The 17,251-nt window shown below is 43.0% G+C and overlaps 1 long non-coding RNA gene across 1 annotated transcript; it reads right to left on the bottom strand.

The window, feature by feature from the left end:
* Positions 1-4,257: 4,257 nt before the first annotated feature.
* On the bottom strand, positions 4,258-12,539 carry LOC310843994. Its single transcript, XR_014563862.1, has 3 exons — positions 12,473-12,539; positions 4,706-4,877; positions 4,258-4,455 (listed from the first exon to the last, which is right to left on the bottom strand). It is a non-coding gene; the product is annotated as an uncharacterized lncRNA (long non-coding RNA).
* Between the last annotated feature and the right edge of the window lie 4,712 nt (positions 12,540-17,251).

Genomic DNA, 17,251 nt, shown 5'->3' on the forward strand with positions numbered 1-17,251 from the left:
ATTGGCCTTTGCATTTTACAGCTGTACCCAATGAGAGGCTTGGTTCCTGCAGATGAACCTGTTCTGCACATGAAGAGCCATTCTCCACATTTGGTCCTCCTCCTCCTATGTTGCCCAACATGATACCCTGGTCTCTTTTAGGAGGAAGGGGAGATATTACATAAATAGATAAATGGGAGCAATTACTACCAGAACAGGACTTGAATAAAAAAAAAAATTCCTTCCAGTAGCACCTTAAAGACCAACTAAGTTAGTTCTTGGTATGAGCTTTCGTGTGCATGCACACTTCTTCAGATACACACGAAAGCTCATACCAAGAACTAACTTAGTTGGTCTTTAAGGTGCTACTGGAAGGAATTTTTGTTTTGTTTTGACTATGGCAGACCAACACGGCTACCTATCTGTAACTAGGACTTGAATGTGGATGTTGTTGGTGCACACATATGGAGAGAAAGCTAGAGGGCTCTTAATGTATGGTTACCAGACATCCTAGTTTCCTGGGGACAGTCCCCACATTTACAAATCTGTTCCTGGACAAAATCCGTCCCCAGAATGTCCCCGTATTTCATTTAATATCCACAGATTTATATTTTAAGTGTTGTAGATTTATTAATAGGGAATGAATGTTGCGTGATTGGTTCAATGGCACAAGACACATCATATGGGGACTTCTGGCGAGGCAAAATGGCAGGCGCCACGGCAGCAAGCAGCCCCTGAAGCCAGCTAAAGCCAACTTTGGCTCTGGGCTGCTAAGACAGGCTGGCTCTGGGATGCTAAGACTGCCACTGCTGCCGCCACTGCCGAGGGGGAACTGGGGATGCCCATGTATCAACTGGGGGAACCACTGACTGACTCCCCGACCCAAATTGAGCCAGGAGCGAGAGCGCCCAGCCACCCACCCAGTGGCGCTCTGGGGCCAGGAAAACCCTGGAGCCGACACAGGGAAGAGGAGGAAAAGAGAAGGAGAAGGAAGAAAGAGAGAGAGAGAAAGATGAAGGAGAAAAAAGAGGGGCGCCCCGACTTTGCCGCGCCACTGCTGCCACTGCCGCTGAGGAGGAGAGGGAGGAGAGCACCGGGAGGGCAAGGACACGTGGCTGAGCCCAGGCCCGACCTGAGCCTACCTCTATGGCAGCTAGCGCTCCAAGAGAGCAGGCCAGGGCTGAAAGGAAGGTTGTGCGACAGAGGAGACCACAGAAGAGATTACCAGTACTTCTTTTTTAAAACAAAAACAAAAAACCTTTTTGTTTATTAACTTTTTTTCCTCTCTTTTCAGAAAAAAAGTGTCCCCAGATTCTTTGAAAAAAATCTGGTAACCTTCTCGTAATGAAATCCAGAAGTCCCATCTCTGACTCATCCCAATTTTGGCCAAATCTTACCCATCTCCTTCTTAAAAACAGTAGCTATGGTGGACATCACAATAGGTAAGGGTGCCTTCCAGACACAGACACCCCCTAACCCCTCTGCACCCCCTGTACTTCAACCATGGAACAAGGTTACCTCTGATCCACAATACTGGATCAATGACAGTAAAAGGCACGGTTTCTTGCTGTTCCCAAATTAGCCTCACCAACTTGGGGAACAATCAGCAATGCTTCTGCAGATGGTCTTAGTTGGGTTATAGGGGTTCAGGTGGTCCCTAAAGTGCCCCGGACCTTGTTGTTGTTTATGGCTTTTTATATTAATACTAGGACCTTGTACTTGGCTTGATAGTAGATGGATAGCCAATGCAGATGTTTAAACATCAGCAGTCAGGCCACCTCATTTTCCCAAACCAGGCCCAAAGGCAGCTTCACATAGAAGGAATTGCAGCAAACAGTGCATGTACTACAGTGGTCAGGCCACAAAGAGATTGTGGTAGGTGGATGAAGTCATATTGTATCTCCTTGGAGCCTTCTGAAACAGCAGCGAAGGCAGCACATCCAAAAACATTAAGGAGTGCTCCTTCCCCCTACAATTCAATCGTTGTGTGTTCCTTTTTTCACGGGTGTGGGAGCTCACAGAACGTATTATTTTCTTCAGAAATGGTTGCCTCTGTCATCTAAGAATCAATTCACTGGAACAGCCTTTTGCTATATATCCCCAGTGGCCTGCAGGCATTTCACTTCTAAATCCCAGGGTGGCCATCAGAGCAGCTGAAACGGCACTGTCCATTTGTGTAGTCATCCGAAATCATTAGTCTCCTTTTGTTTTGACAAATAACAAATATGAATCATTAAATGAGACAACAAAGTTGTGCAAAATCCACGCTTTTCTTTATTTTTGCACTGTGTAAAAATCAATCCCATTTATCATCCCTCACTGACAATTCTTTTGCATATCTTATGGCAATTATTTCTTCGTCAGTCATATTTTAAAACTAATCAGTTTGCCTAGGCTGCATTCTATGCAATTAAATGCCTACTTCAGGGACACAGAAGCCACTCGGCAGAATCTTCAGGGGAATGGCCAAAATTAACATGTGATGGCAGTGAAAAGAGAACCGTGATAGATTTGAGAATTCCTACTCACCCTCTCACTGTGATAGACTTAGTACACAGGGGTGCCAAAGAACTCAGCCAAACTTTCCTGGACTTCAGGGGCACTTTGGCTCATGTAAAGACTTTGGAAATATTCTCTGCTTAAAATTCTATTGATACCATCCGTTATGTGAGCTACTTTATTAAACAAGATAGAATTTAGAGTGTGTTGCTGACAACACCAAGGTTGCAGGTTTGATCCCCGTAAGGGACAGCTCCACATTCCTGCACTGCAGGGGGTTGGACTAGATGATCCTCAAGGTCCCTTCTAACTCTATGATTCAGTGAGATATTGATGAGATTTCTGAAATAAATCCTTGCATCCAGTTGGCACTACCTTCAACCCCTTTGCCGGGTGTGGCCCATGGAAGGCACAGAACATCATCATCATCATCAAACCTTTTATTGGCATCACATCCAAAACAAATCGATACAGAATTACCACTTCCCCAGTGGCACAAAACATTTGCTAAAAGAAAAGAGGCAGAGCAGTCTATCGTCACATCTCTAGGTCTCGAGCGAGTTCAGACATCTGCAGTGTATTATGGATCCTCTGATGTGCCACCTTTTGCCAGGGGTCTAGCACAGTGTGTGTGAGGATCACTGTTTTGATGCTCTGTTCTTTCTTATAAAATTAATCCCTTCTGTCTTTCGAAGAGGTTGTTCTCAGAGGCGTAGCAAGGTCAGGTGGTACCCGGTGTGAGTTGTTGAGCTTTTTTAGGGAAGGTTGCCCAGAGTTGTTGGGCTTTTTTTAGGGAGGGTTGGACACCAATTGTGGAAATCCACCTGCCGGGGTATGAGCACCGCCATGCCAATCCACCTGGGGTGATTTTGCCACCCCCCTTGGCATGACACCCCCCCCTTGCACTGCCCCTGGTTCTTCTAAGCAGCAAAGTTCACTGAAAAATCAAATGTTCAGTTTATAAGGGGGGAAATGAAACCTAAACACAAACAGAAGATGGGGAGAATTTTTTTAAAAAAACAGGGCACTGGAGTCTTATCCAGAACTGTCTGCCCCTTCTGACTAGCCATGAGGTTGAGAGGGGGAGTTGAAATAATGCAGATAAAGAGGAGCTAAAAAGCGTTAGAGAAAGACAAAGCTCAGACACAGGAGAGAAACTGCTGAATCTTCATTAAGTGAAAGGTCCCTATTATGTGTGTGCACTTTACTGGGATCCTATGGCCTGAGAGGCAGTTTATAAAGTACATTGACTGTTTGCAATTGCTGCATTTTGAGAATCAAGTGGAGCCAGTTCTTCCTATAAAGTCTAAGGTAAGTGGAGCTGTGAAAAGCTGTCCAATGAGCATTGGTTGGAGATGCAGTGAAATTGGGTAGTCCATAAGACAAGGTAGGCCCACTTGTTTTCCTTTAAAAAAAATTATAATAATAAGTTTTATTAGGGAATATAGAGGGGAAAATACAAAGCTTAATTTCAAATATCTTTTCTCCTTTTTAAATCTTGAACTAAGACTTTAAGGAGAAAAGGAGTAGGAAAGGAAAAAGAGAGAAATAAAGAAAAAAGAGTAGAAAAAAGGTTAAAAGGAAGAGAAAAATAAAATTTTATAAAAATATAGTGGACAGATAAAGAACTTCCCATTCTTCATCTGCCCACTATATATAAACACTTCTTTTCCAATGCAAAGAGATGGGGGGGAGGGGAATCAATGAACACTGAAGAAGAGCCGTTTATCGGAATGTACCCAGAGAGTCTATGGCCGAGAGCTGGTACTCACATTCCATTCTGCACTTGGTTGCATATGCTACATCAACAAAGGACAATGCAAGGGCTAGATAGAGCATTCTGCAGCCTTCACCCAAAAGGCTCCATCCCCTGGAGTCTTCTCTTGCTGTCGCTGTCAGTCAACCTCCCTCTGTTCTGCTCTCATGTTCATTTGAGGCAGAGACAAGCAAAGTGGTGCAATTCTTTCGTTGCTGCTGCTTCAGGGGAAGAAAATACATTTACATTACTAAATGTGGCTTCCCAGCGAGCGCGTGCCCAAGTGAAAGCAACCAGCAGTCTTTGATAAGGCAGGAAAAGACTATAGAAGGGGAAAAACAAATAACCCTCATTCACCCAACGTGAATTGAGATAAAGGCAAGAGGAACAAGTGGTTAAAAAAGCAACAGCCTCTGACATTTCCGCTTCAAGCAAGCTTTATCACAGAATAGGAGGCTTTTATTTTCTTACCTTTCCTTTTGATAGTCTCTCGTGACGCACTTATCAAAGGATGCCGCCTGACTTCCTTTTGCACTCTGCTGTGTTCAGATCTGTCATTTCATTGGGTTTTGATTGCTCTGCTCATTATTCTCCATTAGGGATGGGCTTGGCAATCCTTTACTTCCAGAAAGATGTGTTATATCTAGAGCAGAAATTTTGCGGTCAAGAAGGCTTCTAAAGCCTAGGTAAAGGTAAAGGTACCCCTGCCCGTACAGGCCAGTCGTGTCCGACTCTAGGGTTGTGCGCTCATCTCACTTAAGAGGCCGGGAGCCAGCCCTGTCTGCAGACACTTCCGGGTCACGTGGCCAGCATGACAAAGCTGCTCTGGCAAGCCAGCACCAGCGCAGCACACGGAAATGCTGTTTACCTTCCCGCTATAAAGCGGTACCTATTTATCTACTTGCACTTAGGGGTGCTTTCGAACTGCTAGGTAGGCAGCAGCTGGGACCGAAAGACGGGAGCTCACCCCGCCGCGGGGATTCGAACTGCCGACCATGCGATCGGCAGGTCCTAGGCACTGAGGTTTTACCCACAGCGCCACCCGCGTCCCAGCCTAGCCAGATTCTATAGTCAAATTCTATAGTCAAATTCTATAGTCAAAACAAAAAATTTCCTTCCAGTAGCACCTTAAAGACCAACTAAGTCAGTTCTTGGTATGAGCTTTCGTGTGCATGCACACTTCTTCAGATACACTGAAACAGAAGTTTCCAGACCCTTCTATATAGTGAGAAGTTGGGGAGGGGTGATTGGCAGATAGCTGTGATGAGCCTGTTGACGACTCTAAACGACTGCAATAGGTCTTACAGGAAGAAGCAAGGGGTGAAAAGGTGAAAAATGGCTTTGTCATGTATAATGAGATAAGAATCCAAGGTCTCTGTTCAGGCCAGGTTTCTCCATGGTTTTAAGTTTGGTGATAAGTTGTAATTCAGCAGCTTCTCTTTCCAGTCTATTTCTGAAATTCCTTTGTAGTAAAACAGCTACTTTGAGATCTTGTATAGAATGTCCTGGGAGATTGAAGTGTTCTCCTACTGGTTTCCCTGTCTTGTGATTCCTGGGTCTGGAAACTTCTGTTTCAGTGTATCTGAAGAAGTGTGCATGCACACGAAAGCTCATACCAAGAACTGACTTAGTTGGTCTTTAAGGTGCTACTGGAAGGAATTTTTTTGTTTTGACTATGGCAGACCAACACGGCTACCTATCTGTAACAAATTCTATAGTTTGCAAGAAGTCCAGGAGTTGTTGTTTTCCAGCACTATCACCTGAAAGCTACGCAACATATATATATATATATATATATGGGTTTTGGTGTCCTCGGGTGTCTTCCCGTGTAAAAGTTGGGGTGTCTAGGCGACGTTTCGACGAGGTCTCACTCGTCATCTTCAGGCTGGTGCTTTCGGCTTCTTGTTACTGGAACAGAGCGGGATCTCAATGTTTGAGTTCCTATAAATACTGTAGAGGGGGTGTGGTGTCTAGCCTCCAATGTTCTGGGCAGAGAGGAAGTTCCCAGGCTAGTGTGCCTTTTCTTCTTTTGTTCCTTAATTACTTGAGAGATACCTTGAGTGATTTCTTGAGTGATGCTGCACCCCCCTGCAATCCCTACACAGATCTGGCTGACACAAGCCACAAAACCACAGCTCGCCCCTATACACGAAGCCAAGCCAAAGCACAACTAAGTGCAATACAGCCATCTTCTCAGGAAAACTCTTCACAAAGTTCAAGAGGTCAAGACACAAAGACTTTAGCAACTAATCCACACCTAATGACCCACCTAAGTGGTACTCAGGATATCACTCAAGAAATCACTCAAGGTATCTCTCAAGTAATTAAGGAACAAAAGAAGAAAAGGCACACTAGCCTGGGAACTTCCTCTCTGCCCAGAACATTGGAGGCTAGACACCACACCCCCTCTACAGTATTTATAGGAACTCAAACATTGAGATCCCGCTCTGTTCCAGTAACAAGAAGCCGAAAGCACCAGCCTGAAGATGACGAGTGAGACCTCGTCGAAACGTCGCCTAGACACCCCAACTTTTACACGGGAAGACACCCGAGGACACCAAAACCTGCATTCCTGTACCCGTGAAAATCTACGAAAGCAAATATATATATATATATATATATATATATATGCGCAATATCAAGCATTTACCGAAAGCGACATGAAGGAATACACAACCTGTAAAATTAATTTCCCTTGTGCTGTTTTATTTTCCTATAAATTTCAACATGCTTTACGCCGCCTCCTGTTAATTCAATGCATCACAGATTTTCACACCCGGCATAGATTCAGCAAGCAGAGAAGCTGGAAAACAGAAGGATGGGTACAATAAAGGGACATTTTGCATAATCACTGAACATATGACCAGGCATTTATATTTTCGCTCACATTGTAGATTGTTTTTTTCCATGGGAAATCAGTTCAGTGAAGATGCTACAAAACTACCAGGTTACACTTTGATAGGAAAGCACAAGTGCTTTCATTTATGATGCCCTATCTGTTAGAGCTGTGCAGTGGATTCCAATGAGTCCCAAATGGAATCAGGCTGATTTGGAGAAATTCAGGCCTTGGTCAAGTAGGATTGAGATAGCCCCTGGTCACCAAAGGTCAGGCTGCATGGCCCAGAGCAATCTAGGGCTGCCTTGGGGTAGCACATAGGAAGGATAGGCAGGTGTGGTGAAAAGGAGGAGAAAATGCAAGAAGGAGGGACCTACCAAGCAGCTGCATCGGGTGGGGGAAGGTTCAGGTGAGCAGATGTCTCTACAGAGGAATAAAGGTAAAGAGACCCCTGACCATTAGGTCCAGTCGTTGCTGACTCTGGGGCTGCGGTGCTCATCTGGCTTTATTGGCTAAGGGAGCCAGCATACAGCTTCCGGGTCATGTGGCTAGCATGACTAAGCTGCTTCTGGCGAACCAGAGCAGCGCACGGAAATGCCGTTTACCTTCCCGCTGGAATGGTACCTATTTATCTACTTGCACTTTGACGTGCTTTCAAACTGCTAGGTTAGCAGGAGCAGGGACCAAGCAACGGGAGCTCACCCCATCGCAGGGATTCGAACCGCCGACCTTCTGATCAGCAAGTCCTAGGCTCTATGGGTTTAACCCACAGCGCCGCCCGTTCCCTCGTACAGAGGAATACATGCTCCTAAAAAGGAGTATTTTTCCTTATGCAAGTAAAATTGTTTGGATTACTTGGATTCATCGGGCTTGCTTTCTTTTCACCCGACTGCTTCCTCTGCAAAGAGAGAAATGCTCCGATTTTTAAAGGAAGCTTCTCTCTCCCCCCACCCCAATTTGGATTCAAAATCCTAGAGGACTTTATGCGTCTTTGGATAGTCCATAAAAATCAGGAAATGAAACACCAAAGAGAAGACATTTGTTGATTTTTGCATATGCATAATTATATGGAAAATCTTATACATTGGCATTATCAGTGTTACAATTTATTACCTGCCCTTCACCTTACCCCCCTATGTTCTTCACGTAAGTATCATTAAATAAGGTATTGACCTGCCATAGTCACCGCTGGTTAAATGGAAATAAATCTGCCTATATTTGAGATACCTAAGCACCCAGCTCATTTTCTGCAGCCCTCAGAATGAAATTTGTTCCTTTTAGCAAAAGTGAATACTAAAGACCTTAACATCTGCCCTGATACCAACTCAGTTCATTTGGGACTCAGTGCTTCATGTGTTTGCTTCTACTTCACTGAGTCTTGATAGCAAACCCATTTTCCCATGAAATATGCACACTGCATAACACTGAACCGTTCCTTTATTAAGCAGACTAAGACTTCCTTAAAAAAAAAGCCTCTGCTGTAAAAAAATCCTTTATTTTCACACAGCCCAACCTAGGTGATATTTTCCGTACTTCCCGCACAAACCAAGTGAAGGTATCTATGTTATTCGGAGCCAGACATATATTCTTTAAGAAGCTGTTTCACAGGGAGCAACCAAACGCCTTCAGAATTCCTCGGCCAAATGTGCCGCAATAATTCCACTGACAGTCTTATATATGAAGTGACTAACCATATTCGGCCACAACAAGGAGACACCTAGCTCTGCTGAACAAAAACAAAAGCTACCAACCAGAAGGAAAGAGAAATTAAACAAAAACAACTCATTTGTCTCTAAGGGGGTGTCTCAGAATTCATACACTCTTTAACAGGGAAACATCATCAAACTCACAATTGCTTACAAGACCTCTGTACAGCAGTTATGTCTGAACAGGGAGTTCCAAAACAGGTAGGTGTTGTGGAGTTGTGTGCACATACCCTACACCAGGTTCCATATCCCCACTTGCTCCACCCCGATGTTCACACACTGTGCAGGAGACTCTGAAGGGGGCTTCCAAGCACATTCGGCTGTATGCACTTTGAAACCTCGCTGTAATGGGGAACCCTGTGCCAACATAAGGAAGCTTCTAAGTATGTTCTTTTGAATGTTTTTTGAAGCCCAGTCATAAGAGGTTGGAAGGCCATCTGCCCATGAAAGCTTCAGCTGAATTTCCTGCACTGCAAGGTGTTGGACTAGATGACTCTACGATTCTATGATTCTGTGATCTAGACTTTCCGTTGTAGGTGGAGCCAATGAGGCTTCGTTCTGTTGGGAATGTTGGGGGTTGGGCCTCCACATGTGATCATATCTCCCCATCTCATGTCAGCATTCCTTTTCAAGGATAACACTTAAACAGAAATATGGACTCTATGGCAGGAATGAGGAGTATGTGGCCTTCCAGATGTTGATGGATTCCAGTTCCCATTATCCCCAGCAAACACAAAGCCACTCCTGACATAAGGAGGGGGGTTGCGGGCTCACGCCCCACCTACATCCTCACGGGACTGGCTGCAGCCCCGCGGGACTTGAGGAATCCCAGAAATCATTAGTATTCATTATTCAACAAGCCAGCCAATCGGTTGGCAGCGGGGGCAGGCTTAGTAGGGTTCATTTAAGGTCGGGACAGCCCGTGCTCGCCCCTTTTCTCTCTTACAGCCAGCAGGGGTATTATTATGCAAATGAGTTTGGGGGGGAGCGCCATCACCTCCCCCAAATATAGTTCGTTAAAGGACTCCGGGGGGCGTCGCCTCGTCCGAAACCTATGGAGGCTAGGGCCTAAAGTGCGCTCCCGAGCGGTAACCCCTCGCGGAGCACCTAGGGATGTGCATCTCGGGGGCTCCCCCTGTTGGTGCTTAACCCTTCCAGGTTCTATGCCAGTTAGTCTGATAGGGCCAATGCCTAAAGCCAATACCGCTCTTACCTGTAATCAATAAAGTTGTGGCCATTTTTCGCCCATTAACCTATATTCTGGAGTCCAGTGTCTTTATTTATTCCATCTGTGGGAGGGAGCAGGAATCGCCACGCAATCAATAACACCTGGAGGGCCACAGGTTCCCCATCCCTGACCTGTGATTCTCCAATCTATTGCTTGAAACTAAAACTCCTGCTCATGACGGTAAGCTGGAATTGATGGTCACTCCTCGGCTCTTTCCACTGCTCACACATCTATTCAGTACTACATGGCATTCTATCCTAAGGGCTTACAGTGTGTTTAAAAAACAGATGTGAAATATAAACTAAATTCAGTTAAAATAGCCTCACATTTCAGGTTTGTAGCCATAGAAACAGATTTTATCAAATAGCTGGCAAGCTGCAATACTTAAATAACATACTACATATGACCCATGACCATAAACTTGCCAAGCCAAAGCTATGGGGCACCAGTAACCAGATCACAATCCAGTTCAAAAGCCTTGTATCACTTCTAGAGAAATCTCAAGAGAAGATTTTATAAACTTGAAGAGCAGAGAAGGGAAACCTCTAGATGTTGTTGGATTCCCATCAGCCTCAGCCAGCATGACCAATGATCAGGAATTACAGGAGTTGTAATCCAGTAGTGTCTGACCACAAGTTCCCCATCCCTGTCTTAGAGGAAAGAAATGCACAGAAATGGGCTACTACCAAACCTTCCAGGCTCTGTTATTTTGAAACTTTGGGAACAGAATATAGATTTAAAAAGTCTGTTAGTAGCCACTTTGGTGGCCAATTTGGCCAAAAGGTAGGATATAAAGTTAAAGGAAAATAATTTGCCAATGTGCATTCTGAAGGTCAGGAACTGGATCAAGTCTAAGACATTTTTCTTTGTGTTCAAAAGCTTTAAGATATACTTCTTGTCAGTATATGGAAACATCACCGCTGCAGACAGCCAGATTGTTGACATCACATGATGCGCCTATCTGTGGGAAAGGAGAATTTCCCCGGACGTTCACAGGCTGGATAAGTCTTTGTGAAGAGTGTAACTTGAAACCTTCCGACTGCGCATGCTCAGGAAGTTTGTCAGACTTGCTGGAAGAACTGAACTGAAAGGACGTGTTTTTCTCTAGTGCTGTAATGTCAGAAATAAACATCATGTAAATAGATTTCTGACTTATTTTCTTTCCCCTGTGGAAGCAGGAGGGAGGGGTTGTGCATTTTACCCACTCTTGGGAAAATGTCGCCTATCAAAATCTCCCTGGTCTGTCTGGATATCAGCCAGAGGAGGTTACCGGTATGCAAGCTCCGAGGACAGTGAGAGGGGCCAGCCTCTATGGAGGGGGCTTGCAAATCGACACTTCTTCCTGTTCCCCTTTCCCACATATCAAATTCAGGTCTTTATTCAATCCAAGACATCCAATCTATTATGCAATAACTCATTCCTTTTACATGTCAGATCTTCACCTTGCCTTGCAAACTTTGAATGACCCAGATTAATTTATGCTCGTTTTGAGCTGCTCCGTAGCACATGACTCTACTATGTTATACTTAACAAGCTCTACTTCTGTAATAATAATAAATAAAGCCTTTCCACTTGAAACCAGTTTCTCACAGTTTGTCTGAAAATGGTTGAAATTCACCCATCTCATATTGGGCAACATTGTAAGTGCATAAATAAACTGAGTGACGTGTTCAAAGACACCTCTTCTCATGTTAGGTTTATTTTAGGAACATAAGAAACTGCCTTATATATGGAGTCAGACCATTGGTCCATCTGGCAATTGCTCTTCTGGATTTCAGACGGGACTTTTCCCTAGGCCTTTTGAGATACTGGAGCATTAAAATGCAAATCATTTTCTGCCATTGACTTACAGCCCTACCCCATCCTTAATACTTTACGAATTGCATGCCACAGCTCACCACTTCAGACTTGAAAGTTTTTGCTAGATGATCTACCCTTGAGGGTTTTTGCTGTTGTTATTATTTATATATGGTACAGATGCAACAGCAGACATAGATCGGGATGGTGCAAACATATTGTATTGGAATTTGCATCCATGAGCTACATTTTAAATGGTATGCTAATGTATTATCAGACTATTCAGTTTTCATGTCTCTAACGGAAAAAAAAAGGCTGAAGACATTATTTTTAAAAAGGTCAAGTGACACACACAGAGAGACTATGGCTAAACTGATGCCTTAAATTACAAAATGCCATCTCTCCCCCACCCCTGACCAAAAAAAATGCAAAATGTCATCTCCCTGCAAATAATAAACCTAGATAGAAAATCTTGTTGAATGAGTTTTTGGTTCAGATCCTTCATGGTAAATACAATTGGATCCACTGTGTCATTGAACATTCCATTAGACATCCTTAAGCTTGAACAAAGGAAAACCTTAACAATCCATTTACTAACACACTCAGCTTCAGCAGCCAGGTCAGAACAAGATAATGCAGAGTAAATGAATAGATTGAACGAAAGTTCTTACTTGAACTTTTCCTGGTTTTTGTTTGGAGGGGGTTGTTATCATGTAGCATGGTCATGAAGCCAAATGAGAGAGAGAGGACAACGCTAACTTGCCCTCAGTCTAAGAAACCTGAGAGGAAAACAGTGGTGTCTGTTATTCACTGATAAACTGCCCAATTCATACTTCTCAAACCAGTACACAAACTGAAACACAGCTATCCTTCAAACTTCACACTTCTCTGAAATTTGTGATGCATATTGCGGAAATGCTCTTAAAACACATCTGTTAGTGGAAATAACATATAAAAAATACATTATATTATGGGAAATTGCTTGCAAAATGTGTATGTTAGTCAAAACTATATACAAAAACGTGTTCATTAGTTGAAATTTGTACTAATAGGCTGACGAGGATTTCACAAATCGCTGCAGAAATGTGAAGAATTGAATTTAAGATTGGACAAACGAGAAACCCAAAGAACTGAAACTGGCAGATTCATCCATCTTGATGGGAATCTGAGGTAAGATACCCACATAGCAGATGTTGTCCCCCAATTCCAAGCAAAAGCAGCATAAGGTCCAAAACAGTTTACTGCTGCAGAAGATAAGGCTTCAGTACGACAGTTCTGGACAGTGATACATAGATACAGCTTGTGGGCTTTTGCAGATGCAGATTTGTACAAATAGAAAGTATTCCTGTTACTGTAGCAATTTAGGACATAACACAGACTACAACTTACTCACTGACTGACCCTGACACCCTGACAATTAGCAGATGTGCCTTAATCACTTATATAGCCAGCATTGGACCATTGCCATAGCAACTGCCTTGGCTGATCATGCACCTGTTGGCTTATATCATACATGATTTTTGCTCATGAAGCAAATTAATTCTTTCCCCCACCCAGTTCCTCCAACACATCCATAGTGGATGTGTTGTGTTGTCTGGTAAGTCATTCCAGCATCAGTTCAGGTTGCTAATGTCAGCAGAAGTGACCATCTAACCAGCCTCCATGTCCTTGTACAGTGCTGACTGCATCATGCTGGTGCCCAAAGGTAAAGGTGATAATTACCCCCTGCCCACCACCACTGCCACTTTTTCCTTCCTGCCATACAGAAGCCATCAGCACTTTTGCCTAGCAAATGGCTTCATTAGCTGCACTGTATTCTAAGCAACATTGTTTCATTTTTTAGGATTAGATCACTTCTCAGCCTTTGGGTTTAATTTTTATCACAGCTGGTGAATCTGACCAGTGTCAGTCAAATTTTGAAGTGCCAACCTTCACAAGGCTCCTCAGATACATTTTTTGAACCATTGTTTCCTTTTCAATCTATAGTAAGCAAGTGCCATTCCATCTCTGGAATTAATAGTGTGTATGATAACTACATGTTTTGCACGTTATGCAAAGTACTGAAAACAAATGTCAATCCTGTTATGTAAAGAAAAGAAACTTAAAATTATAGTGCTATGATGTCATTTTTTAAAAAAGTGATATTAGAACAAAGAAGGTTCATGCTGGCAAAGTTAAGAGCTATCCTTCTATAAAAATAACTTGTGTTTTTAATTTGTTGAGAATATAATTTTGAATTTTCACTTTTTTCACCTGAGGATTGAATATGAAATATTTGCATCTTCAACATATCGTCATCTTAGCTGGGTGCTATAAGAATGAGCACACATTTGTATGTAATTAACATAATGTAACATAATATTTTTTTCAAAATGAATATGATTACATGCCTTCAGGCTTGGTTTTCTTACAGAACATGTTCCCTCCACCGTCACACTGAGAGTGCTTGCAGAGGTAGTTTGTGGTGGTAGAAATGTGACCAGTGGGGGCTGTAGCTCAACAGTAGAGCATGCAGAAGGACCCAGGTTTGATACCTGTGATCTCCACTTAAGGGTGTGAAGAACATGAGTCTGATACCCTGGAAAGCTACTGCCATGCATTACAGTGTTACAATACTGAACTAGATGGACCAATGGTCTGACTAGGCAGCTTCCTATAATGCCAAGCCACAGAGAGCACCTTTTGTGGAGATGCTTATTTGTGTCTTTGCATTGGTCCTTAGTCACTGTATTTCTTGTAAAATGCCCTGTGCAACACAGAGAGCATATTTTAAGAGTTTGTGGAAGCAGCCAATTTTCAAGGTAATTAAAGTGCAAGCCAGCATTGGAAGGCAGCTGTTGGAAAGGTATTTCAGCAGCAAGGAAAGCATATTGTATGATATCATGTACCCTCCTGGAGCTTATGTTCAAATCTACTCTCATTCCATGAGCACTGCATCTCTATAGTGCAGAAATGCATGTTCTGGTCCAGGGGGTCCCTGCCAACAAAGTCAATCCCTGGAAGCTGAGAGAGACAACTGGGTGAGTTATCTGAATATGAGGCTCGGTATTCATGCTCCAATCAGATGCGAAGGAAAGGGCTATTAGACCCCCAAATGCAAATAGTTCTATGGGAGAGTTTTCCGCTTTTCCTACAGCAGGTACTGACAAAGAAAAGCCCCACTGTTCCATGGCAAAATCTAGCAAAGACTTGGCAAGAATTAGGGCTCTGTGAGTTGGCTGAAAAGTGAGCTGAGGAGGCTCTGAACATTGTGGCTTTCTGTGGGAGTTGGTGGAAAATATGGGGAAAGCTCTTATCTTTCTTCCAGGAGGAAACTGCACCCAGGTAAAAACGTACCAGGGCCACACAAAAATCACATAAATGGATCAAAGAGGAAACAAGGAAGTGGGGGTGACAACAGGGGGGAAGCCAGAATTTCGAAGCTACTAAACTCAGCAACAACCAAAATCTCTCATCCATGGATAACAATTTTTCTCTCTGAACATGTGTAGCATCAGGATAGGCAGCTGTCAAGTGATAAAGGAGCAAGTGTGTGTTGGCAGCTATCAAAATAGCCATTATATGTAAAAAAAGGATGATGCTTCAAAAAATAAGAAGTCCCAGGCACAGAAAAAGGCAGACACCAATTGCTTCAGTGCCTCAGGAGAGTTAAGTAAAGTTTGTGTCTCCCATCATCCAAAATACAAGAACACAAATACAAATAGATAAGCTGCTAGAAATCCATTGGGGTTTGTGGGCATTTTAGTGTATTACACAGCTCATCATGCATACAGCTAATCTGCCTGCTGGACAGAAGTCTTAAAGCAGAATGGAGCTAGATGACTGAGGAATAAAAGAAAAGAAAAAGGTGGAAGAGCAGCTTTAAACAGATTGCAGAGGGAAAGCTGACAGGAGCCGAGGAGGGTCCAGTTTGGAACAATTCTTTCTCCTGAGATGAAGATGGTGGTGAAAATAAAATAAAAATAATTTAAATTGGTGGAGTGAGTAGAACTAGGGAATGAGAGCACAAGGTTACATGATATAGCAATTCAGAGCAGCCAAAGCACCATAGGCTAAAATACACATGCCAACACATTTGGACAGCAACATTTTAAGTGTTTACATGCTAATGCTAGAAGCCTAGTGATCTGGAGTGCTTGGAGTTAGAGGACAGCATTGATACAATAGGGACAGCAGATAACTAGTGGAATGGAGAGAACAGAATACTCACAGCACATAGCTCCCACCCCGAATTATTATTATTATTATTATTATTATTATTATTATTATTATTATTATTATTATTATTATTAATACCCTGCCCATCTGGATGGGTTTCCCCAGCCACTCAGGGCGGCTTCCAACAAAATATTAAAATACAGTAATGCATCGGGGGGGCGCTAGGGGCGCATTGGAAGATGGCCGACAATACCATCTCTCCGGCTCACATGAGGTAATTAAGAGGCTGATATGGGAGTATGCAGCCTCCCTTGTTACCCCAAGGGAATGGGGAACACTGCCTCGCCTGCGGTTGCCATAAATCACCCCCCGAGTTCGAAATATTGATATTTATTGATGCAGAGAAAGCCTTTGATAATATTTCTTGGAGTTTTATGAAGAAAAATTTGCAAGGGATGGGGGTGGGAGAAAGGTTTGGAAACGGTATAGGGGCAATTTATTCAGAACAAAAGGCAAAATTAATAGTGAACAATGCAGTTACAGAAGAAGTCAAGATAGAGAAAGGGACACGACAAGGCTGCCCAATTTCCCCTTTGCTTTTTATTTCAGTCCTGGAGGTCTTGCTGAACATGATTAGAAGGGACCAACAGATTCAGGGTATACAGGTCGGAGCCAAACACTACAAATTGAAAGCCTATGCAGATGATCTAGTTTTGACACTACAGGAGCCAATCCCTAGCACCAAAAGAGCTTTGGAAATAATACAAGAATTTGGTCAGGTGGCAGGGTTTAAATTGAATAAATCAAAAACTATGGTTTTAGAGAAGAATCTAACGCCGATTGAGAAGGAAAGGTTTCAGGGAGAAACAGGCTTAACATTGGTGAAAAAAGTAAAATACCTAGGGGTGAATATGACTTCTAAGAATGTTAATTTATTTAAAGACAATTATGAAAAGTGCTGGTCTGAAGTGAAAAAAGATCTTGAAATTTGGATAAACTTAAAGCTTTCCTTACTGGGTAGAATTGCAGTTATCAAAATGAATGTATTGCCAAGATTGTTGTTTTTGTTTCAAACGTTACAGATTATTGACAAGATGGACTGTTTCAAGAAGTGGCAAAAAGAAATTGCTAGATTTGTCTGGCAGGGCAAAAAGCCCAGAATAAAATATAAAATTCTTACTGACGCAAAGGATAGAGGGGGGTTTGCCCTGCCGGACTTTAAGTTATATTATGAGGCAGCAGCTTTTTGCTGGCTGAAGGAATGGCTACTTCTTGAGAATACAGATATTCTT

This window comes from Podarcis gaigeae, assembly GCF_964106915.1.
Source record: "Podarcis gaigeae genome assembly, chromosome: 4".
Classification (NCBI taxonomy): Eukaryota; Metazoa; Chordata; class Lepidosauria; order Squamata; family Lacertidae; genus Podarcis; species Podarcis gaigeae.